General features: G+C 44.1%; 1 protein-coding gene across 3 annotated transcripts in view; it reads left to right on the forward strand.

Moving 5' to 3' along the window:
• syndig1l (synapse differentiation inducing 1-like) overlaps positions 1-26,508 on the forward strand; it is a 131,387-nt gene that overhangs the window by 103,584 nt on the left and 1,295 nt on the right. The window lies entirely within an intron of this gene.

The following is a 26,508-nucleotide window of genomic DNA, read 5'->3' on the forward strand; positions in this document are numbered from 1 at the left end:
ACGAAAACAACCCAAGCCTATCCAACCTCTCTTCATAACTTAAATGTTTCATCCCAGGCAACATCCTGGTGAATCTCCTCTGCACCCCCTCCAGTGCAATCACATCCTTCCCATAATGTGGCGACCAGAACTGCACACAGTACTCCAGCTGTGGCCTCACCAAGGTTCTATACAACTCCAACATGACCTCCCTACTATTGTAATCTATGCCTCGATTGATAAAGGCAAGTGTCTCATATGCCTTTTTCACCACCCCACTAACATACCCCTCTGTCATCAGAGATCTATGGACACACACACCAAGGTCCCTTTGTTCCTCAGAACTTCCTAGTGTCATGCCGTTCATTGAATACTTCCTTGTCAAATTACTCTTTCGAAAGTGTATCATCTCACACTTTTCAGGGTTAAATTCCATCTGCCACTTATCTGCCTATTTGACCATCCCGTCTATATCTTCCTGTAGCACAAGATACTCAACCTCACTGTTAACCACCCGGCCAATCTTTGTGTCATCCGCAAACTTACTAATCCTACCCCCCACATAGTCACCTATGTCATTTACATAAATGACATTAACAAACATTAACAATGTAATTGATAAGAGATTACATGTGGGAGACCAGCCAGGAGTGCGCTGGAATAGTCAACTCTAAAGGTAACAAAGGTGTGGATGAGCTGAAGCAGGGGCGGAGCCGGGCAATGTTATGGAGGTGGAAATAGGCAGCATTAGTGATGGTGCAGGTATGTGGTCAGAAGCCCATTTTGGAGTCAGATATGAGACCAAGGTTGCGAACAGCCTGGTTTAGCCTCAAGAGAGTTGCCAAGGAGATAGATGTAGTCTGTAGTTAGGGAACGGAGTTTGGAGTGGGTCTGAAAACAATGGCTTCAGTCTTTTCATGATTAAGATGTTTTGGGGAAGAAAAATTGAGACTATAAGTGAATTATGTGGACTTTGAGGAAAAAATCCTTATTTTATATTTCAAATCTTTTTTTCACCATATGTTATGAACAGACGCTATCTAACACCCCAACTATAGCGACAGAGCTTGTCACTGTTCCACTCTATGGGCACCAGCTGGAAACCCATGGCAATGCCACTGTGGCCATTTTTGGGAAGCCCAATGGGATTAAGTCCATATCAGGCACCTATCACTCCCACCATTGGACTTCCCAATGCTGTGAGGGAGAATGCCTCCAGAATTCCTGGTGTAGGACAGATTTCACACCTCCGAGAGCCATCGGCCAATCAGAGGCCAACAGCCCTCCAGTACCAGCAGCACTAGTGGGAGGAGTGCCCACTGCCAATACTGCAGTGTGGCCTACACCAGGGATCAACCTGGAGCCCCAGGAAACAGGTGAGCGGGGCTGGTTTGTTGAGACCTCCCTGTCTGGCCCAGTGAGGTGGGCACTGGGGACGTGCAATTTGAAGGGCAGAGGAGGGTCTTACTCTGAGTCCTTCCATTCCTATACAGGGGTGCCTCCATTGGGCATGGGATTCCTGGCAATAAGGGGACTGACCCCACCTCTCCCACCCACCACCGTCCCCCCACCCTCCCCCAACCCCGCCCTCACCACCACACATCCCCAATCAGGCCTGGGTATGGCCCTCACCTTCTGCTGGTTGAATACCTCAATTGGCCTCTCAAGCTTCCACACCCAAACTCAATCAGAAGGAGATGGGAATGCAATGGGGTCTCCACCTTGCACCGTCCTGTCCAATCACATGACACCCACCCCCACCACCCTATGTATCTATAATATGTTACAGCCTAAAGCTTTTGCTGGTTATTTTGGTTACCGGTGCAATTTGCCTGATTCGACCAAACCGACACAAAACATTGGAGAATTAGAAGTGCCAGTAACGCCAAGCAAAAGCAGATCTTTACACTGGCTTCTGAAACGTCACACATGAAGTCAGACCCACCCACAAAAACTGTCCATGTCTGCGGGTGGGAATACTGAGCGCGGTGCACATCTGTTGATTGTTTGCAGTCTCTTCAAACTAAACTTGTTTTTAGGAACAAAGGTTCTATTCAGCACGTATTATAAGTTTTTGAGCATTCAATTTACTAAGAAACTGGCCACTGTACACCAGTGAATCCAGCATTCCCCTCCCTCTGACTGCCCTTAACAGAATGCTGCAATAAGTTAACTCCACAGCCTGGGCCCGGAATTGGCAGCTTTCCACTCTTTAGCCTGAATAAGAATTTAAATTTGACGTCTTGTGGGACTGAGAGTCAATGTTGGATGGGGTGATGATTGAGTGGGAGGGTTCAGGTTAGAAAATGGGCGGCAAAGTTGAAGGTGAGTTGGAAACATGAGGGGCAGAATTTTGCCGTAGGCGAGCAGGAGGCGGGGCCTGCTCGCCAATGCATAAAATGATGCGGGATGACTTCGGGCGGAACCCCTGATGTCACCGCGCCCCATTCAAATTTTCAGGAAGGTGGGGGCGCAGCAAAATCAGCTGCGGGCCCACCAACCTGTCAATGGCCAATTGAGGCCATTGACAGGGTCATTTAAACAATTAAAGGACCAGCCGGTCCAACCTTAAGGTCGGCGGGCAGGCCAGGACCCACAAATAGAGAAAACATGAAATCTCATGCAGGGTTTTAAACAGTTTAATAAAGTTTTATTGTAATTTATGAATGTGTCTCATCTCATGCGACATTGTCACGGGGTGGGGGGACATGTTAAAGATTTTTTTAAATTTCTATTTTTAATCTTTTTAAAAGTGTCAGCGATCTCCCTGAGGCTGCACTTTGCCTCAGGGAGATGTGCGGTCTTTCATGCGCACGTGTGAAAGAGCGCACTCTCGCTTCTAGGGAATCACCCCCGCCAACATAGGAAGTGCATAGCGCTTCCCGCTGGACGACACGCTGGGCGGGCCTTAATTGGCCTGCCCACGTAAAATGGCGGCGGGACCCGCTTCTCCGGGAGGATTGGCTCCCCGCCCGCCAGAGATTGGGTCGAGTCCGCCCTCCTGACAGGCAGAAAATTTTGCCCGAAGGGTGGAGAGCTGGCCAGGGGAGAATTGGAATAGTTGAGTCTAGAGTGACGCCAACTTGGGCAGAGGTAGGGGTGGGGGCAGAAGGTGGTTTTTGTGACCAAGAGGCTACATTTTAAAAGCTGAGGTCAGGGTTGAACGGACTCCAAAGTTGAAAATAATCTGAAGAAGGGTCATACGAACTCGAGACATTAACTCTGTTTCTCTCGTCACAGATGCTGTGTTAGACCTGCTGAGTTATTCCAGCATTTTCTGTTTTTGTTTCAGATTTCTTGCATTTGCAGTATTTTGCTTTTATCTTGAAAATAACCTGGTTCTGGTTGAGACAGTGGCAGGAGAGGGATGGAATTGGTAATGAGTGGAAGAATTTTGTGGTGGGGCTAAAAATCCAGTCACCTCGACGTTTGACAATGTATAACCTTTCTGTCCTTCTAAACAGTGGATCCACTGACCCACTAGGAAGGGTATCACAGGACATCTGTTAGTACAAATAAACAACCTTAAAAAATACTTGGGTATTACAGAGATAAATATTCAATATAAATGTCATTCAATGTGCTACAATAGCATTGACTGCATTCCCATTTTATTATTGAGATATCTCCGTACCAGACCCCACAATCTCATAAGTGTAAGGAAGATTGGAAACTAGATGTAATAGGAGATTTCATCTCATTGCTACAGTCTAATCAGCTCCATCAGTTTTGCAATTTGCAAGTTTTCAAGAACTTGCAACTCACCTCTCTAAAATGAAAAAAAGCTGATGTTACATGACAGTGGTTAAAGTGTTCAGGAAGATAAGCTTGGTGAAGTTCAAAGGAGTGAGCTCTATCAACAGGACTGATCAATCTTTGCAAACGGTAATATTTTTCTCCTTTCTTGTTATTTTCACTCCACTATTTCCCTATAAAGTCCCACCCCCCCCACCACCCCCTCCACCCCCCCACCCCCCCCACCCCCCCCCCCCCCCCCGCCCCCCCACCCCACCCCACCCATACACCCCAGCCTAAGAATCAACAGTGAGACCCATGCCACTCTGAAGTGTGCTGGGCAGGGCGGACTGCTCCATGGTGACTCCCTGCCTGACTTTGCCGAGAGTTTTACAGTTTTTTTAAAATTACCTTTGTTGGGTGGGGAGACATTCTGTCGATCATCACCTCAATGAGTTAGATAAGTTGGTATTCAGGACTAATAGCAGTGAGAGTGGAAATTGCAGGGGGATTGGCCATAGGCTTTCAGTTTTCCTTAGACTCAGGGGTGGTCCCAGAGGACTGGAGAATTGCAAATGTTACACCTTTGTTCGGAACAGGGTGTAAGGAGAAGCCCATCAAATGTAGGCCAGTCAGGTTAATTTTGGTGAAACTTCTAGAAACAATAATTCAGGACAAAATTAATAGTGGCACAGATAAATGTGGGTTAACTAAGGAAATCTAGCATGGATTCCTTAAGGGAAAATCGTGTTTAACTAACTTGCTGTCATTTTTTGAAGAGGTAACAGAGAGGGTTGATGAGGGCAATGATGTTAATGTGGTGTACATGGAATCAAAAAGGCATTTGATACAGTGTCACACAACAGACTTGTGAGCATAAGTTATAGCTCATGGGATAAAAGGGATAGTAGCAACATGGATATGAAATGGGCTGAGTGACAGGAAATGGAGAGTAGTGGTTAGTAGGTTTTTTGGGGGCTGGAGGAAGATTTGTGGTGGAGTTCCCCAGGGGTTACTGTTGGGACCCTAGCTTTTCCTGACATATATATTAATGATCTAGACCTTGGTGTAAAGGGCACAATTTCAAAATTTGTGGATGCTATGAAATTTGGAAGCATTGTGAATTGTGAGGAGGGTAGAATAGAATTTCATAATGACAGACACATTGGTGGAATGGGCAGACAGGTGGCAAATGAAGTTCAATGTGGAAGAATGTGAACTGATTCCTTTTAGTAGGAAGAACATGGAGAGGCAATATAAAATAAAGAGTACAACTCTAAAGGGGGTGCAAGAGCAGAAGGACCTGGGTATATATGAGCACAAGTCATTGAAGGTGGCAAGACAGGTTGAGAGCACAGTATACACAATAAAGCATACAGTATTCTAGGCCTTGTTAATAGGGGCATAGAGTACATGGACTGCAGCAGTTCAAGAAGGCAGCTCACCACCACCTTCTCCTGGGCAATTAGGGATGGGCAATAAATACTGGCTTATTTAGCGATGCCCACATCTCATAAATGAATAAAAAAAAGAGCAAAGAGGCTATGTTGAATTTGTATACAATACTGGTTTGGCTTCAGCTGGAGTATTGTATCCAGTTCTGGGTGGTGCACTTTAGGAAAGATGTGAAGGCATTAGAGAAAGTGCAGAAAAGATTCAAAAGAATGGTTGCAGAGATGAGAAAGTTCGGTTTTGAAGATAGATTGGAGAAGCTGGTGTATTTTCTTAAAGGAAAGAAGGCTGAGGGAAGATTTGATAGAGGTATTCAAAATCATGAAGGGCCTGGGCAGAGTAGATAGGGAGAAACTGTTCCCATTCATGAAAAGATTCGAGAGGGCACAGATATATAGTAATTGGCATAAGTAGCAAAAGCAACATGAGAAAAAACCTTTTCACTCAGCAAGTGATTAAGGTCTGGAATGCACTGCCTGAGAGTAGGTGGAGGCAGATTCAGTTGAAGCATTCAAAAGTAATTAGACCGTTATCTGGAAATGAAGAATGTGCAGGGTTACAGGGAGAAGGCGGGAGAATGGCACTAACTGAATTGCCCATTTGAAGAGCCAGTGCAGACACAATGGGCTGAATGGCCTTCTCCTGCTCCCTAATAATTCTATGAAATTTTACCAAAAGGCTGTTAAGCACTGCGATGGGTAGGGTAGTAACAGTGAAACAAAACAGCAAATATTGGAAAATCTCAGTATGTCTGGCAGCATCTATGGCGGGAGAAACAGTTATGTTTCGAGTCTGTGTGACTCTTCTTCAGAACAAGTCTGTTCTGATGAAGAGTCATATTAAACTTGAAACATTAACTCTGTTTCTCTCTCCACAGAGGCTACCAGGCCTACTGAGTTTTCCCAGCTTTTTCTGTTTTGATTTCAGATTTCCAGCATCCGCAGTATTTTGCTTTTGTTTTAGTACCAGTAAAAATCTTGGAGATATTTACGAGATAGTTGGATGTTGTTCTAGGACTTTAGATTTTTGATACATGGTCCACAGAAGGGACAAGTTTTCAGATCAGGATAGTTGTCGTTCCCTGTTCTTTAATGTTCCTAAATGAATCACAATTGTGTTTTTGTTATTTTTTCACGGGGTGTGAGTGTTGCTGGCTGGGTCAGCATTTATTGCCCATCCTTAATTGCCCTTGAGAAGGTGATAGTGAGCTGCCTTCATGAACCGCTGCAGTCCATGTGGTGTGGGTACACCCACGATATGTTTCCAATTCAGGATGGTGAGTGGCTTGGAGGGGAACTTGCAGGTGGTGGTGTTCTCATGTATCTGCTGCCCTTATCCTTCTAGGTGATATAGGTCACAGGCTTGGAAGATGTTGACATCTGTGTATAGAATAGAACCTGGCCAGAACACTGATCACAAAATCTCCATGTAGGTAAAAACCTACAGCTTCTTATGCAATACATTGGGAGAGACTGACCCTAAGAAAAAGCCTTTCCATCATTTCTGCAAAGGAACAAAGGATTATGATTACATTTAGAGCAGGGAGAATATATTTTGTCTCTTCAGTTTTTCTCTCTAACTAAGCTACCTCACTGCAGGCCGGCTCACTGCTAGTGCACTCCTGTGCCCTTAGACCCAATTACACTTCTTGCTGTGCACAAATGTGGTTGGCAACACAACAAGGGTCACTGCATTTCAATGTTATTTGTTAGATGTGAAATGTTTGTAATGATTCGAAAGACATAACAAGATGGTGTATAAATGTGAAATTTCTTTCATTCCCCTTGTCCCTGTAAATTGGAAGTTGTGTTAATTTTCATGTTCCAGTGACCAATTCACTAGATTGCCTGGTGTGATGGTGGGAATTTTTTTTTTATATCTTCTGTACCTTCGCCCAAAGGTTACATCTATTTCTCAGCTTTTTCCTACAAGGTCTGAAATTCACTCAATAAGCTAGTCAATGGAAAATGACTATTTCTACCCATGTGGTGTCAACAGGTCATGCAGTCTGATTCAACAGTCAGATTCTGCCTGCAGCAGGTATGTGTTTTTAGATTTTCTCAAAAGAAATGTTCAAATCCCTGGAAAGCATTAAAAAAAAAGTCAATAACACATAAGTGAACTAAACTATTGACACTCAGCTGATTAGTACAGGATTGAGTGTCGTAAACTTGATGGAAATGTAAGTAAATGTAGACAATGGGAACTAAAAACATGTATAAAAAGGGGCTCAGAAATTATATTACAACCCCATAATCAAACTGTTAGAGTATCCCCACTTTGAGCTACTGACCAGGTGTTTTTTTTATCTGTACTCGTTGGTGGATTTTATAAGAATATCCTTCGACCCTGTGCTTCAGGGACTGAAGCTTTCTTCTCCATAATATCTCCTTTACCTCCAGAAACACGGCTGATTCCTTTTTTTGTTTTTCTGCTTGAGGCAAAATACAATAACTGAAATGCATTTTGTCAGCTTCAGCCTGCAGTGGTTTCGTTCATCCAGTCCAACTTCATTAAACCTTCCTGCAAAGTGGAAAGGCTTGTTCTGGTGATAAAAGAGTACACTTAACTTGGTGATAAATGTCACACATGCAGAAAATGATGGAAAGGCTTATTCTTAGGGTCAGTCTCTCCCAAGATATTGCATAAGAAGCTGTAGGCTTTCACCTACACGGAGATTTTGTGAGCTCTGACATATCTTCAAGGGATTCCTATCTTTAAGAATGACTGGAGGAGTTGTTTTTCTTTAATGTGAATAGTAAAGTCAGTGTGCACCTGCACTAACACTTCACTTATACTTCCAACTAAACACACCTTCATGGTAAATTGATCAGAAAAATGGCTTCATTTGTTGGTTGGCTGGGCCAAAGGCTGCAGAGAAGTTGAGATGGACAAGAATAAAGAGATTCACGCAGGAAAAAGAACATGAAATTAGAAGGCAACAAGTTCAAGGACTTAGGAAAGGAGAGGAGATTGGAAATGGATAGGAGTTTACAAGAAGAACAAGGATAAAGGTTTTTGTTTGAAAAAGGGGTTTGAAAGGGAGGGGGATAGTACCTGAGGTGGGGGGGAATGATTTACAGAGTTAACTAGCATTTGGGACAGAATCGAAAATTAAGTGTCAGTGGTTTTGTGGATCGAAAGAGTAGGGGTCTTATGGACGAGATGAGCTTAGAGTGGAAATTAGAGAGAAACTGGAGAGATAGACCCGGTTTCATGACTCAGGCAGGGGGAGTTTGACTGGGTGTGGGTAAGATGGAGAACGGGAGGCAGCGGAATTGATTTTCTCCATCTTAGTGACGACATCGGTGAGATCAATGTACCTCCAAAAACAAGCACAAGTGTAGGGACCAAGAGAGATGGGCTAAAGGAGATGGTTGGTAATAGAGAAAAGAAGCTGACATTATCTGGGTCATCCTGGAACAGTGGATAGTTTAAGCAGAGTGTGGATGAGACCCAATAGCACTAGATGTGGGCCAATCACATCTAGTGAATAATGACAAAGCCATTTGATCATTACATGTGTAATGCTCAAACCTGCTTCTCCTTGGACTTGCAGAAGCAAGAATGGGGTCCTAAAGTGGAAGGAGCAGGTAGGGAGCAAGCAAAGATTTTACAAAGAACTAGGGCAACTCAGGTGAACATCTAGTTGAGAAAAGTCTTGTACCTTCTCAAGGCCAATTTCGGATGGGCAAAAAATATTGGCCTTGCCAGCGACACCCACATCAACGAAAGAATAAATAAGAAAGGAATATTGTGGAATTTGGAAGGCAAAAATCTAGGTAATTGGAAGTATGAGAGCACAGTTGTGAGTGACTTGGAGGAGAGGTTTTTCCAGGGACCAGTGATATAGGAAATGGGGTTGAAAGGAGTCGGTGAAGGTTAAAGACTGGTTGGAGAAGGTTTTGTCCATTGTTGAGATCATGAGAGTCAAGAGACCATTAGAAATGGCAGGAATATGGAGGAAGAGGTTTAGAGAGGACAAGAGAGCATCAAATTCAGGCGAGTCACAAGGTTACCTCTAATTCTGTGTGTTTTTATTTTTACTAATAATCTCTTGTGTGAAAACTAATCAAACACCTTCTCAAGGTCTATAGTAAACAAAGTTGATATCTACCAACTGAAAAAATGTGACTGGATTAGAAAAATGACTTACCCTTCGATTTATCAGTTCTATTTGTCCCATTGCTCCTTCTGTCTCTAATACATTTCAGTAACTTCTCCACAACTCACGTTAAAGGGACAGGTCTGTAGTTACTCACTTTCTTTCTCCCTCCCTTTTTAAATATTTGCAACTTCTCAATCCAAAGGCACAATTCCTGAATGTGGGCAGTTTGGGAAAATTATGACTGCAATTTCCACCTGATCTTAGAGAATTCTCCATCTTTAGTCAGTATTGTCACCATTACCATTGTTTGCACATATTAAAGTCACCACCACCTCTTTATCTATAGAGAAAGGTTTTAATCTCCTTAATTCCTAAATTCTCCAAAAATTTACATTCTCCTGTAAAACATTAAACATTCAGAAAACTCTGGTGTAATGTAAAGGTAGATCCAGTAACAAACGTAATTTAAAGAGGGTTTGCATGTCCCTTTTAAAGGAGATTCATAAATTAGTCACTGGCATGCAACCCTCGTGCCTGCTCTTTAACCCTCGGGGAAATGTGCGCTGTTTAATCAGCTGGCACCATCAACAATAAACATAATTACAGACAAGTGCCACGGAAAGCATGAAATAAATTTGTCACGATGACATTAGGGCCCATTGAGGCTGCTCTCAATCCCTCAGAGAAACATTTCTACTTTAATCAGTAAGAAGTCCCCATAAAAACATTTCCAGACCACTGCCAGACACACACAGACCAATTAATATTGCCTAGCCTGCCCTGTCGGGCTGCTCTATAACCCTCAGTGAAATGTTTATTGCCTACTCTGCAAGTGATGAGGGCCATAAACCTATTTAATCAGGATAGTGTAATGTGATGCCTCATTTCATACAGGCCTTGGGGAGAGCAGAGCATGATGACAAGTAATGTTGGCTAAGACAACAAGGCTATCTTTTGCTTTTAATAGTCAGTCCAGTGGGGTCTTTAACTATCAGCTCAGGATCAGCACTTCCAACACCTCCAAAATACAGTTCAATTATAAGGGAAATGTCATAGATGGAAGGACAAATTTTTGAGGAGGGGATTTGGGGAGTACGCAAAGTTCATAATTTTTCACTTTCATCCCCCCACCACCTCCAATACCCCCAACTTCCTGTGTAGATCTTTTCCATTCAAAGCAACAGGCAGATCATATATATGTATTGCTACTGCTCTGGGAGACCTCCTCCACAGTAATACCTATTGAATTTCTGGGAGATCGTCCTGTATACCAATACTTATTGAACTGTCAAGCAACCACCTGTACAATAATATCTGTTGAACTGATGGGTGACACTTACTTTATACACACCAAGGGGACATGGTGGTGTAGTGGTGTTGTTGCTGGACTAGTGACCCAGGGTGATGCTCTGGGGACCTGGGTTTGAATCTTGCCATGGCGAAATTCGAATTTAATACATAGCCTGGAATTAAAAGTCTAATGATGACCATACAATCATTGTCAATTGTTGTAAAAGCCCATCTGGTTTGCTAATGCCCTGTAGGGAAGGAAATCTGCTACAAGTGACTCCAGACCGACAGCAATGTGTTTGGCTCTTAAATGCCCTCTGAACAAGGGCAATAAATGCTGCCAATATCCAATGAATTAAAAAGAATCAGCTGTTTAGTGAAGACCACGGTGAGACATAAAGGTGAATAGATCTCTGACCTGTGCTGACCAACACTTAAGCCTGAATGAATTTTCTAACCATGGACGTGCTGCCTGTAATTGACTGACCAGGTTGATCTTTGGGCAAAGTATCTTGCTGCTGGAACATAGTTAGCGTAAACACAGCCTATATCCAGCAGATGGACTTGACCTGACAATGGAGAGGAGCATAGCAAGACTCCATATTGGAGGGAGCCTCATCCACTTCATTGCAGGGACAACTTGTACCTTCATGGACATACATTGCACAACCTTAGTGTCAGTGCAAAGTGGAAGATACTACCCTTGTGTTGTCCCCTAAATGTTTGGCTGCTGGTCACAAATTTAAAACTAAAGGATAGATGTAGCCTAAATTTTCCAATTGGCGCTAACCCTTAAACAGGTTAACCCAGTGCTTAAAATAACACTGGTTGGAAAATCTAATCTTTCACCAGCAAGATTTCCTGACAATCTCTGTGGAGGACCTGAAACCAAATTCTCAGTCCTATTAATGCTTTATCTTTTTTCATCTCTCTTCCCTTTCACCTTTCTTAATTAATCAAAGCGGTTGCTAGGAAGGTTTTTCACTGTAATGAATAATTCTGAGGTTGTTGTAGAAACCATTAAAGGTGCATTTGTCTCTACTTTAATGATGTTGATTCTAGAAAAGTTCTCCTCCCCTGGAGGGTTCTTCCATCTGCTGGGTGCAGATGCAATGCCCACTTCATGCAGTTGGTTAGGTGCATATGCATCCATCAGCATTTTATAATACCTTCCCATGTAGGTACAAATTGTTCCCAAATGCAGCTTTATCAGGACTGTTGACCGACTGCGCTGTGAACCATTTCTTTATCATTTCTAAGGGACAATTCTACATTCATTATTTTTTTAAAAACATTTGCATTTTGTCAAATTTTCCCAGGTGGTAGAATTGAACTGTAACAAGAATTTCTGCTGTTGCATCTGTCACTTATCTCAGGGCTCATTTTTTAAAAAGCTTGTTTCACGATTGGTGCCCAAGAATTTGATGAGGGAGATTTATCAATTTCTGAAGATACCATGGTCTGCAGAGAGAGAGCATGATAGCAACAAGGAGAGAGAAAATTCACCCCTTCAATCTCGTTTTGAACCTGAATCCATGGTGTCGCGGGTTCCCTCAATACATCGCTAACCTCAGCAGTTTAATCACATTTTCATAACCAATACATTCATTTCTTTCATTCTTATCATCAACTTTCATCTAATTCCACCAGCACTCCTCCACACCCACAATCTCTATGCTTGTCACTACCTTCTCAGTGGCTAGTACAACACATACGTGAAGTAATATTTTCTCATCCCTTCACTTAAAGCAAGCAGCTCCATCGCTGATACTTACTTGGAATATTCGGACCATATTTCAAAGTATTTGCTCTCCTTCCTGGCAGTTTCCTCGTGATAAATGACTACTAATAGATCTGGAGCTCCATTTGTTTCGTTTGCTCAACCAACAGTCCCTGTCTTAACTAAAACCACTCACTTGAATGTAAAAGATGGGGCTGTTATGTGTCATTAATATCATTCATGACTGGCTGCAGAAAACTCATTAGGTGGATAACTCACTTCATTCGCAACAGATGTGGCTCTGTGAAGCCTGGCCCATGGAGACCCTTCAATCTTCAGAAATGTAAGCAGATAATTAAAACAAAATCCTAAATGAAGGTGCATGTTTCAAGGGAGATAAACTAATAGAAGATTACAATAATATTTACATCCAACCACAGGAGTTATAAGGCCTTGAGGAATTCTTTGATTTTTCATTGTGATGTCTCAGAATCTGTAATTTTTCACAGATTAATGTTTTGAAAGTTCAGGGTCTCCCTTCAAATGTCGTGTTCCTGCCCAAGGGAAAATGATTTGGTTTGGGGAACTGGTCTCAAAAGGAAAACGTCTCCGTCTTTTCATCTCTCCGTAGCTTAATTTAGTTCCACAGTTATCAAGAGGAATGGTCAGTATTTAACCTGGGTTGACACAATGTAGCCTCCATAAATAGACTGAGACTCCAAGAGTCAATTCTGTGTTGTGGTCAATCTATAGACCTCTATGCCCCTGGGAACATCCAGACTGAAGGTCATTTGAAACATAATTACTATAGAATTGTAACAAGGCCAAAAAGCCATAGCTGAGTTTTACAGTCTCATCTGGATGAAAAAGTGTTGATAGAGTATTCAGTATAAATTGATTTTGATCCACTTTATTTCACGTGTTTCCCATCTATCTCTGCCTGTATTACAGAAGCAACTAAGCGTCAAAAGCACTTCATTGCTGTGAAGCATTGGGATGTCCTGAGATTGTGAAAGGTGTGAAATAAAATGCAAGTTCTGTCTTTTCTTTTTTCTCACCTTCCTCCCTTTCTTCCCCTTCACTCTTAACCTCTTTCCTTTCTGCCCTTTCCTTCCTTTCCTTTGCTCTTTCCTTTCTTTCCATTCGTATTTCTTCCTTCCTTCTTTCTTTCCCTCTCTCTTTTTTCTTTCATTTCTTTCCTTTGTTTTCCCTTATTTCTTTTCTTTTCTTTCATTCATTTACTCTTTCTTTTCCCTTTTTATTCCTTTCTTTACCTTCATTCTCCCTTTCTTCCACCTTTTTTATTTTCTTTCCTTTTTTTTCCTTTTGTTCGCTTTTCTCCTTCTTCCTGTTCTTTCTTTCCCTTCGTTCTAAACTTCTTGCCTGCAGACAGGCCCTGAGCTTGGTTAGTGCACATTGAGGCCTTGAACCTTTTCTCCCCCACTCCCACCACCCCCGCTACCCCACCGTCCCCCACTCCCATCCCCCGTCCCCCCGTCCCCCACTACACCCCCCTCTCCCCCACTGTCCCCCACTCCCATCCCCGTTTCCCACCCTCCCCCCCCACTACACCCCCCCCACTCCGACAGCTTCTTTTCCCCTTCCTCTTCCTCCTCACTTCTGGAAAAAATAGTGATCTGTAGCAGCTCGAGTCAGAAAGTGGATAAAGCTTTAGAAAGATCTGAAAGGCTCCTGTCAGTCGAATGCAAACTTGAAATTTAATATGAAGGGAGATACAGACACACACATTATTTTTTGTCTTTTCCTCCCCCCACCACCCCCCCCTCCCCTCTTGCAATACGCTACAGATTCAATGCACTCCATGGCTGTCTGGTGCCTTTCTTCAAGTAGCATATCCTAGGGCATTGGTCCATGATTATGCTTGGCAAAGTACAATGAATTGCCATTGGCTTCTGCTGTATGGCTGACCAGGAAGCACTCCCACTCTCACTGCCTGTCACAGGCATACTGGAAGAATTTACAGGCCGAAAATCAACCTGTTGGCCACACCTTCCATGGCTATCAAGTCCTGAGGTGGGACTTGAACCCAGAGCTTCTGGCCTAAAAGTAGGGGCCCTGCTACTGCGCCACAAGACCTTACCTCTGGCACCTCACCCAAGTGAATTATATTTCTTCATTTACGCATGGCAATGGTTGGTTGCCTGTGGGGGATTGTGGCAATCATAAATATTCTCATAGATTGGAAAAGTCAAAATAAATGGGAAGGTGGAGGCACAAGATTCCCCCTGTCTAAATGTTTACAGCCATTTCCTGCTTTACAAAAGGTTCCCTTCTCCTCTACCTTTCTTACTGATTGAATATTCATAAAGGACAGGGCCGTTGTTGCTGGAGAATAGAACAATTACCTGCTTTTTGTTACAGTGACAGTGCCAACACTGACAGGACAGGTGGCATGTCTTCAGTCTAGAGCAATCTTATACTATTTCAGCAGCTGTAAGGTGACCTGCTCTGACTTACAGCATTTCACACCAGTGCATAATAAGCCGCCTTTCAACATTTGGCTCAGTCAGAGCCCATTATTAAACATTGATGTCTAACTGTCATTAACCTTTCAGTTCTTTGGAGAAAACTTGAGGTTATTTATAATGCTCTATATTGTTGAAGGGGCCATGCAGGATCTTATTGAAATACCAAGTGCAAAGCTTATTTCTTTGCCAAACACATAATGACACAAATCTCACCAAAATGCATCATTGTCACTTATGCAGCTAAGCAAACATGACCTGTGACCTGCTTCTTTGCCCATCTCATCAAATGAGATGTTTGACAAACATCTTTAATGAGGGCAGTGACCCTTTAAATATATACCTTAGCTCTACCCTTTGGGCAGTACTTCTAGGAATATTTCCCGGATTGCAGCACGTGACAGCTCCCAATGCCATATGCCCTTGGGGCTTCTCAATTTTAAAATACTCAATAGAATAAAAGGCGTAAGAATTGGCGCAGTATCAATCCATCTGTTAGGGGGTCACAGAATCTTCAACTTTGGTCTCTTAATTCTTGGGTGATCTTTCCGGAGAAGGAAATCTGGGGGATAGACTTTTTTTCACAGAAATCAAAGGCTGGGGTTGTCCGCAGGCAGGACCCACTATGGCGAGACGGCGCCCCAGCCAGAAGTCCATTGACTTGCAGCAGGACCGGAAGATCCCGGCAGTAGGTGGGTGTGGAGAATCCAACCCATAGACTTAAACTAAGACTTTGATATTTATGTAAGAACTCAGTCAGATTTTCCAAGTGAGGATGGTTTGTGAGACCACGTGTTGAATCAATCATTCTTCATGCCTGAAGGATGTTCCAGTTCTAACTTACAGAAGGATATAAGGGACGAATGCTTTGTTACGATCCCAACTGATATTAATACTGGACGAGTCAGATCCCAAAGTGAAAGCTGGCTTGATAGATCCTAACTTTCCTTTAGAAACCGTGGACAAAAATTACTGAACAAATCCACAGAATCTGCTGATGAACTTTTAACAAAAAATTTTTTAAATTATTAATCAAGAAAAATGAGCTATATTATACCAGAACAAAAAGGTTGGAAAAAGCCCAATACAAACACAATGATTCAAACATTCACTATTCCTTCACTCCAGCTATATCTTTACAGACACATACACATTAAGAAAGATAAAACAATTTACAATATTTATCTTATAATCTAATATTCACGGTATGTATAAGGCGCTTGTAAACTAAGAGGCGAACTGTGGACAGACAAACCACACTCCAAGGTGAATGACAGATGTGACCAAAGCAGATTCCATTGATTTCCCATCGACCGATCGACATTTATCACGCCGTGAGCCAACCAGTCTCACTGAAACTCTGTCTTTCTCATAAGGGTTGCCAATCTCTACATTCAAAGAACTCATCTTGGAATTCTCACCAAGCATCACTCCCACTCGGACTGCTTCAGCAAGGATCCACCTCCAAGGTTTCAACCTTGCCTTCCAAGATTCCTTTCCCCGGATCTCCAAGTACACTCAAACTTCACCTTCCAGGCATAATTTATGGATCCTCGGTCATGCCAAGCAGAACACCACTGCCCCAAAGGCCTGCAGTAAGGAGTCACCAACCTTCGGCTGCCATCTCAGATCTTCTGGGCTTCTCTCGAGCCCACTTTGCTTCAAGTTTGCTCCCTGCAGCTCTGTCTTTCATTTGGAGCTTATTTCTCTGCTCCTTGCTTTTAACTTTATTTAACAGGATCTGTTTCTGATCTCCGACCTTGTTCCTTACCTGAGACCATCTTCTGGGACCTCTTTCTGTCCTACTTTCTGGCTTGGGGCATTCTCCTTATCGCCCTCCCTTGTCCATTTCCTGGCTGGCACATGTGCAGAAGGCTGGAGTTTCCAACCTCCAACTTTAAATCAAGGTAAGTATTTTAATACAGCCTTCACTTCCAACATCACAACTCACTCCAAAGCAATTGTATTGGATGTACCATGATAAACACTAATTTGTTCGATTTGTCTATGTAAACAAAATTATGTCCACCACCTTAAACATTCTCTCCCTCCACCACCAACGCACAGTAGCAGCAGTGTGTACCATCTAAAAGATACACTTCAGCAACTCACCAAGGCTCCTTCGACAGCACCTTCCAAACACAAAATTTCTACCACCTAGAATGAAAAGGGCAGCAGATACATGGGAATACCACCACCTGCAAGTTCTCTTCCAAGTCACTCACCACACTGACTTGGAAATATATCGCTGTTCCTTCACTTTCATTGGATCAAAATCCTGGAACTCCCTTGCTAACAGCACTGTGGGTGTTTCTACAGCACATGGACTGCAGCGGTTCAAGAAGGAGCCTCACCACTACCTTCTTAAGGGCAATTAGAGATGGGCAATAAACGCCGAGGCCTACACCCTATGGACGATTAAATTAAAAAATGAAGTTGTGAACATAATATTTGCATTTATATAGTACTTTATTAATTAAAAATCTCAAGATGTTTAGCATAAGTCAGCTGTGGCTCAATAGGTAGCGCTCTTGCCTCTGTTAATGTTGAAGGTTCAAGACCCACTCCAGGGACCTGAGTATAAAATCTAGACTGGTACTTCAGTGCAATACTGAGAGGGTGCTAGACTGTTAGAGGTGATGTGTTTAGGATGAGGCATTAATCTGAAGCTCTTTAGCCCTCTGAAGTGGATGTAAAACATTCCATGGCACTATCTTGAAGAAGACCAAGGGAGTTCCCTTCAGTGTCCTGGCCAATATTTTACCTTCAACCAGCAATAGGAGAACAGATTATCTGGCCATTACCATGTTGCTGGGACCTTGCTGAGTGCAAATTGGCTGCCACTTTGTCACATTCTCACAATCACAACAAGACCATTGACTTGCAAATGTGTGACATCGAGTGGCAGAGGACACTTTTAAAAAGTTGCAGAGATTCCACGACCACCTGAAAGCACTGCAACTTGTTTTAATAACTCATGGAAATGACACAACCTCCAACAATGCCATACTCCCTTGATGTTGCACTAGAATGTCAACCAGAACGATGCGCTGAAACATATAGCTGCCTGATCCAGAGATGGGAGCGGTAGCTACTGACCCAAGGTGACACTGTTCAATATTTTAAAAAGCAAGCTGAATACATCAAAAATTACAGTGAATGTTTAACTGAAGATTCCTGTTACAAGGTTGATGAAATAAAGAGGTCGTTTATGCAATTGCACTTTTAATAACTGCTATAATTTGATATAATGCTGCTTGCCTCTGTTGGCCAGGTATCAGTGTGAATTAGAATGGGCACTAGGAGAGAGCAGACTGAATATTAATCCTATATGGGTCAGATGACCAAGAAACCATCTCTCATTGAGAGTCTGTAACAACATCTCAGAGGTTTGTTTTGAACTACCCAAAGTGGAACTTGTATGAATTATTAATCCAATACTTCTTCAGAATTTCAGCAATGCAGGGGATGTCTTACAGTCTTTATCTCTCTGTGGGGTATCATAAAACAGAGGCAGGAAATCCTGGAAACACACAACAGGTCGGTCAGCATCTGTTTAGAGAACAGAAAGTCTTCAGGTGTGAACCCTTTCTTATTGAAGGTTCCTCACCCAAAATGTTAACCATCCAGTTCTCTCCACAGCTGCTGACTGACTTGCTGAATGTATCCAGCATTTTCTCCTTTTCTTTCAAGTAATTTTCAGTATCTGCAATATTTCACTTTTTATTGGTAATGACGAGTCCTCAGTGGAATAAATAAACCAGCCAGAAGGCATTGACTTGGCCTAGTTGTATTTCAACCAGTCTAAGACCATCAAACCCACTACCTGAACAAAGCAGATAAACACCCTCACTCCCCAACTCTTTCTATAATTATAACCTAAAATACAACAGGATCTCTTTGACTAAGAAGCTAACTCTAGCATATACAGGCCCTATCACTAGTTCGCTCACTTATAATGCTACTCCTGCCACAACGTTTGCCCACCTATATCTAGAATCCATGGTTTCATTGATGGTAAGCTCCAGTTGCAAGGTCACTAATGACTTCCCATTCCAGATTCCTTATACGGCATTTCTTCAATCACCTTTGTCCCAATAATCATTCCAGGTTTCTCATGATGTACATTTGCCAACAGATGGACTGACTGAAACTTGAAGCCTTCCAACAATCATGCAGTACAGAAGGAGGCCATTTGATCTGTCATGCCTGAGTGCTGGCTCCATAAAAGAGTAGTCATGCCCATTTCCATAGCCCAGATTTTTATCCTTAACCCCATGGATTCTTCATCTGCTACTCTCTCTTAAAATTATTTATGGAATCAGCTTCCACCAAGTTTTCAGGTAGAGCATTCCAGATCCTGACAGCTCTTGAGTATAAGCATTTCTCCTCATCTCCCTCTTAATTGCCTTGCTAATGATTTTAAAGCTAAGACCTCTAGTTTTCGGCATTTGATCATACAGAACTTGAGTATTGCTGAAAAAGAGAGACACGTTGAAGATCTTCGTCCGGCTCTCGTTTGGACACTTCACAATGATACCAGTATAAGGGGAAAACAACAACTTATACTGTATGTGAAGAGAGTGCTGATTGGTTGGCAAGTGGACTCTGACTGGTAAAGGCATTGCCATGGAGGATGCACCAGTGATGGTGACTGACAGTTAACTGCCAAGCATTGTTTGAAATTTAAACCATTTGACCGATTTGTGGTACAGAACCAGCCCTTTACACCTTCCCTAAAGTATGGTGTACAGAATTGTCCCCAGTACTCCAGCTGATTACTAATAGACGAGACCTAATGGGGGAACCTATAAAGTTTTAGCATGGTTTCTTCGCTTTTATTTTCTTTGTCCCTATTTATAAACCCAAGTAAGCTATATGTGTTTCTACCACCTTATTAACTTGTCCTCCCATCTTTAAGGATTTGTGTCTCCATGAAATCCAAGGTCTCTCTGTTCACCTGCATTTTTTAATGTCAAACAATTTCTAGTACACTGCCTTTGCTCTGGGGGCAGTTCAACAAAGGTTCACTAGATTGGTCCCTGGAATGAAAGGGTTGTTCTATGATGTGAGTCTGAGTAAATTGGCCCTATATTCTCTGAAGTTTAGAAGAATGAGAGGTGATCGCATTGAAACATATGGGGGCTTGACAGGATAGACACAAGTTGTTTCCCTGGTTGGAGAATCTAGAACATGGGGGCACAGGCTCAGGATATGGGTCAATCTTTTAGGACTGAGACGAGGAGAGATTTCTTCACTCACTGGATCATGAATCTTTGAAATTCCCCACCCCAAAAGGTTGGAGATGTTCCATCATCGACTATATTTAAGGCTGGAATAGAGAAATTTTTGATCTGTCAAGGGAATCAAGGGATATGGGGAGTGGGCGGGAAAGTGGAGTTAAATCCCAAGATCAGCCAGGATCTGATGGAGCAGGCTCGATGGGCCATATGGTCTACCCTGCTCCTATCCCTCATCTTTTTTGTATTCATAATAGTCCTCCCAAAGTGCATCACTTCACTCTTTACAATGGGTGCTCCTGGCCTGCCCATTGCAGACAATAGAGATTTTCCCAATTTACATGGTTATACTCCCTGGTGAAAGCACATTGCTGATAGGCAGCCTGTCATGCCAGCAGTGCACACTGGGAATTAAACCTGCCATTTTCCCATCACCCATCAACAGCATGGACTCTTAAAATTATCCCTCAGAACACATTGGCTGGAATTCTCCATCCCCACTGGCATCGGGCGTCAAGCCAGGAGTGAGAGGACAATATGACCAGAAGGCCAAAAATCAGTTTCACAATGTCATAAAACCAGTTTGTGATTATCGGCAGAGGGGGGATGTCCAGGTGAATGTGCAAGGCGGGGGTCTGTGCAGTCGATGACTATTTCCTGGGGAACGAACTGATGGTAGGCGTGGTAGGAGGGAATGATGAGTATGAGAGAGGGCAGAGTGAGCCAGTGGGGTGAAAGAGTGAGGCTGCAATGGTAGCAGTGTAAGGGACAGTGAGGGTGGTACGTGGGGACTCTGAGGCAGACACACACCCTTGGGGCTGTGAAGGAGGAGGTCAGTGTGGATGGGGGAGGGATTCTCAGGAAGATAGGGAATGTACGCGTTCCCTCGGACATCCTCGAAAGAAAAGGCTATGGGCCGGTAGATGATGGTGGGGAAGTGCAAGGTAATGCCAGGGGTGTCAACAGTGACAGGGGGAAGGATATGGGTGACTGAGGGAAGGGAAAGGACAGGCGAGCTGAAAACAAACCTTATAACCGCCATGCTTCTGAAATCGGAAGTGAGCGGAGCCTCATGTTGGATGGGAAAAGGTGCTGAATGAGACTGCAATCAGTGTGTGCGCGAGATGCAGGTCAGCTCAGATGGACAACTGAAAGAGAGTCCCAGCAGGCACCATTGAAAATGCATGGGACAGTGAGATGAGTGTGGTAGATGAAGGCTCCGTGTGCATGGGAGAGTGCTTGCACGAGGCTCTAAAAGGTCCTGCCACACACACACTTCTCCCTTCAGAGTCACTGGTGGTCCAATTGCATGCAGCTGAACTGCTAGTGGGGACAGGGAGGATGCAGGGGGAGGACTTGTGAAGCTTGTAAATCAAGATGGAAGTGAATATATTTTCAGATTATATAGTGACAAAATGTTTTTGCCCGTGCAACCACTTGTGATCAGAAATTCTTAACTTTTCTAGGCCTATCACTTCTTGTAGGTGCTGCCCTGACATCCACAGCAAGGGTGGACACAGCCAATGCAATTGTTGGTCCTGTTGCCTCTGATCACTTTGGCATGGGTCCTCTGGAGAGCTGAGGTTTTGGGGGCCCTGGCTTGCTTTGGCAGTTCTCCTGTGGGCCAGCTGCTCCCTCTGCGCTGACTGAGGGCGAAGTTGAGGGGGGTCACAGGCAAAGGGGACTCGGAAAGAGAGGACAGCCTCTGAGATTCCTGAGTGGATGACCCAGGGGTGTCCAGCTGCCGCTCCTCCTCCCTTCAAATGCCAGCCTGACTCCTTGAGGGAAAGGAGCACCTGGGGAATACATCAAGGTTCCTCGTTTCCCTCTCGTGTTGCCACTGCAGGAACTCACCCATGGCTACCACGATGGAGTGCAGGTCTGCACACATCTCCACGTTCTGCTGGAGCAGGGTCTCCATGGCATCCACCATACTCCTCATGGAGACCTCTATATGCGCACATGTGGGCACCACTTCATCAGAGAGCAGGCACACACACTCCTCCAACTTGTGTGCTATCCTGTTGAGGGCTTCCAACAGCTCTGCATGATGTTCTCCCACCCTCTGCTGACTCTCCAGGATGAGTTGGAAAGCTAAATACAGAGGCTGGTGAACTGGCTTGGGCCTCACAGATGCCACTTCCCCAACGGTCCTTCGAGTGCTGGGGAGCTCGGCTGAACCTGCCTCCTCCTGCTGCGGACACTGGTCCGTGCGGTGACCAGCAGATTGTGAACCTGAGCCCGCTCTAAATCTAGGTTCTTCCGAGAGGTGTGTGTCTCTGCGCTGGTGGACGGTGTGGGTAAGCGCTGTGATGGGTCTTCCAGGCTGCTTATTTCCAGCTCTTCAATGGAGGAGGTGTCCCCTTGGCTGGAGGTGAGAACATGGATGGAGCTGAAGGACTGGCTGGCTGATGAGGTAGAATTTTGCCCCCATCAGGGGGGTTGTGTGGGAGCGGGCGCAAGTGGGTGGGTTCCCGATCAGCGCCCCCAATTGGGGGCGCACCACCATTTTACATGGGCAGGCCAAGTAAGGCCCATCCAGCGTGACTTCCGCCCAGAAGCGCTGTGCGATCCCTGTGCGGCTGGGGGGGGCGCAGATTCCCCGAGCCAGGAGTGTGCTCTTTCACACATATGCACAGGTCTCCCTGAGGCAAAGCGCTGCCTCAGGGAGATCGGCTCAAGATTCAAAAGGTCATCAAAGGCAGAAAAAAATATTCCTGACATGCCCTCTCATCTGACACTGTCACGTGAGCTGGGACATGTCAATTTCTTTTATTTAAACATTTTGTACAAATTTTAAAACCCTCATGAAACCTCATCCCGCCCGTGGATGAGGTTTCATGATTTTTCTGAAGGCCGCCTGCCTGTTAACCTGAAGGTTGGACGGGCAGCTCAGTTGGTTGTTTTAATTGCTCGTTAACTGAGCTTAATAGGCCTTTGATAGTTCAGCGAGCGCTCAGCCGAATCGGCGAACTGAAAATCTAAATGACGCGGGGTGACATCGGAACGTCCGCCCGGAGTCACCACCCACCATTTTACACATCGTCCAAGCAAGGCCCCGCCCCCCACTCGCCAAAGGGAGAATTCTGCCCATGGTGTCGGTCGCTTGGCAGAGCTCCCTGTGAACCAATGTAGAGATAATTAGTGCATGGCAGCAGAGTCAAAAGCAGGAGAGAGAGCACTCACAGTTGCGTTGAGAGAGGGATGGTGTGGTGCAGGATGTGGGTGCTCAGCCCCCCGACCTCACTCTCACGCAGGCACGGTCCACATCCTCACCAGTCAGCACAATGGCACGCTCTTCAAACTGAGTGAGGAATCTAACGTGGGCCACTCCACCCCCCGGTCTGGGATCTCTCACTGCTGTTGTGGGTCAGCTTCTCCTGCATGAAAACAGATGGAGAGAGTGTGAGCAGGACGCATGGCACCACATGGAATGTTTGTGTGGTGAGCGGAGCCATGGGCGGGATGAGGACACAAGCTCCAGAGGATATGAGCCTGATGGAGATGTGAGGGCTTGTGTGAGAGTTAGTGGTGTTGACCCTTGAGGTGTAAGATCCCTGTGGCTGAGTGATGGGTTTGTGAGTGTGTGAGTTGAGAGTGTTGAGGACAATGACTTACCCTGCTGAAACAGATGAGATCATTCATCTTCCTCCTGCATTGGGTGGCTGTCCTCTTTTGTAGAGCATTGGTGCTGACCACCTCTACCACCACCTCCCATTCTGGATTGGTGACCTTACTTGCCGGCCTTCACCCAGAGCGAGGCTAGAGGACTTTGCAGTGGGCCTCCACTGTAAGTGCTCAAAGGAGGTGTCGCTAAGTCTGGGGGCAGCATGTTTCCTTCATTTGGCAGCCATCAGTTCCCAGCTCCTTCCCATCCCTTAAAGAGTGCCAGATCTATGAAGGGGCGGCCTTTAAATATAGCACCTGGTTTACTGAAGGCCTAAGGTGATGGTGGGGCAGGGAAATCAGAGGCCGCCCACCAGCAGCTTGGCGTGTTTCCTGGGAATGAATTATTAATGAGGCTGAAATGGGCCGACACAGCGTGAAAAGCCGCCTTTACAGCCAGCAGGTAAAATGTCCCTGTTACTGTCTGCTACCACGTTTAGTGCAAATCTGGGATGATTCTGCTCATTATTTTCCTTTATAGATGCTCCAAGCTTCCTTGACTAACTCTGTAGGAAACCTATGGAATGGATATGTTAGACCTGTCAGCTGCCAATGTTCAGGGCTTTCTGTGATAGATCCTATCATAATGTCTTTGACAGATTGTTGTGAAAGCATTGAGTCCAGGTATTTTTGTTTTTGTTTTGGATTTCCAGCATCCACAGTTTTTTGTTTGAGTCTTCATAGTGGGTTTGTTTGAAGTGCTGAAGTGGTATCTTTCAACATCACAGCAATATTCTCAAATCTACCCTCAATGGATCTATTGGCTGCATGAAGGAAACTCATCCTCTCATTCTTTTTTTTGTCAATCAGTCGTATTAGTGAGGAGAACATTTCCAGCACATCCATCCTCGCCCCTTATAGGTTACTGCTACTACTACAGAATCCTCTGTCTTAGCAATTTAGAACATCAAAGCATTTGATTGGGTATTTGCACTCATAGCATGACCCCTTGTAGTCTAAGCTATGTTATGTGCAGAGGTACTCAACCAACATCAGAACAGAAGGCAATATCTAAAGAACCATCAATCTCAGCTGCTACTGTACACCTTCAAAAACCATTGGCAGTTCCATTGGTAGGTGACTGAGAATAGGTTACCTGCCTCCGATCTGAGAGATGGAGAAACTACCTTTAAAAGAAAACCTTACTAAACAAGCCAAGATGGCTTGTGCTGTGATTCTAGTCAACAACGTTCAGTCTGGTCAACACTGACTTTCTGTCTTTAGGCATTTGAGCAATCTGTGTGTTTGTGTAATAACCGCGTACAATCTCCGTGTCAGTATTGAGGGAGAACATTGAATAGACCTCTCAGTAGCCAACTCAGCAGGGCTTTTCCAGTAAGTACAGAAACGAATTCCATTTGCTCCAGCCCTTGTTTCTATGAACTGGGTAATTGTCTATTTGGGCAAAGAATGTGTTGAGTCAGCTTCAATATATTATGAAATGTGAAGAGCTGATAACTCTATTACAGACTTTACTGTTGTTACACATTGTGACAGACGGTGAGAAAATCATTAACAATCTTATTCAATTATACTATAACGGTCCTAGCTGTTTCCATAACAGAGTAAACAACCCTGCTTAATGTTCTCCATAAGATACTTAGCTTCTTCTTAAACTTTATCATTGTGTTTTTATTTTGCTGCCATGTTTATATTGGCAGGAGGTGGTTATGTTGTATTGCATGTATGTCAATGCTTTATAAGGGAAGGGGATTATTAGGTTAATCTCCAGGTTAGTGCTGGTATCTTCCCTTTGTGATTTGTTAATTAAATAAATGATAATTATGTGAAAAGTTTAGAAACCAGAATAAAGGCAAAATACTGCAGATGCTGGAAATCTGAAAAAAAAACCAAAAAGTGCTGGAAAGACTCAGCAGGTCTGACAGCATCTGTGGAGAGAAAGGCAGACTTAACGCTCAAGTCTGTATGACTCATCTTCAGAGCTCTGAAGAAGAGTCATACGGACTCGAAACGTTAACTCTGTCTTTCACTCCACAGATGCTGTCAGACCTGCTGAGTATTTGCAGCATATTTTGTTAGGAGTTAGAATGTCTGCCTCTGGATGGAAAAGTAAAGGCTGCATATAGTGACATCACAGTCCTGGCCAGAATCAGGATGAATGGAAAGTTTACTGTATCCCTGCACGTGACTTGGATTGATTTGTGCACATAATTTGTATTATATTGCTATCCTCCACTCACTGCATTTTGCTTCTTACCTCTATTGGGAGACTTTGTTGAAGTTTCAGTCATGAGTCATGTTTGCTGTAGTTCATAAAGACTCTATAAATAGACCTCTGCTGAAATGTGTACAGGCTGTTTAAATAGACTGCTGTAAATTAGGCTCTGCTGTTAGCCTTGCCATAAGTAACCCCCCCCCCACCTCCTCATTGGCTGACACAGTGGTGTCAATGCTCACACTGCAACAATAAATGATGCTCAGTGCTGGAAAAGTGTACTTGCTCCAATGTGTCTGCAGCCCATCAGAAACTGCACTCCAGCTGGCCAAAGCTGGCCTTCCTGAGCTGGGTGAAAAGTCACAATGGCAAGAGCCAGAGCAGTTCCAAAGGCATTCTCACCCTTTGTTTTCACATTCCAATTCCGTGGAATTTTCTCAGTACAAGCAGACCCTGGCCAAAACCTGCCTGACGACAAATTTTCATAAAAGCAGCAAATAGCACCTCGGTCTGTTTCAGATGGGAGGCTGTCCCAGTATGTAAATTGGAATGTTGTTGCCGCAGTTTCTGCATAAAGAGTAACCATCCATCCAATGTTGGGAAGAAACTGTCAAATGCACACAAATATGGTGACCAAAGAAAGTTGTCCCTCTGTC

Source organism: Carcharodon carcharias, chromosome 20, assembly GCF_017639515.1.
Source record: "Carcharodon carcharias isolate sCarCar2 chromosome 20, sCarCar2.pri, whole genome shotgun sequence".
NCBI classification, from domain to species: Eukaryota; Metazoa; Chordata; class Chondrichthyes; order Lamniformes; family Lamnidae; genus Carcharodon; species Carcharodon carcharias.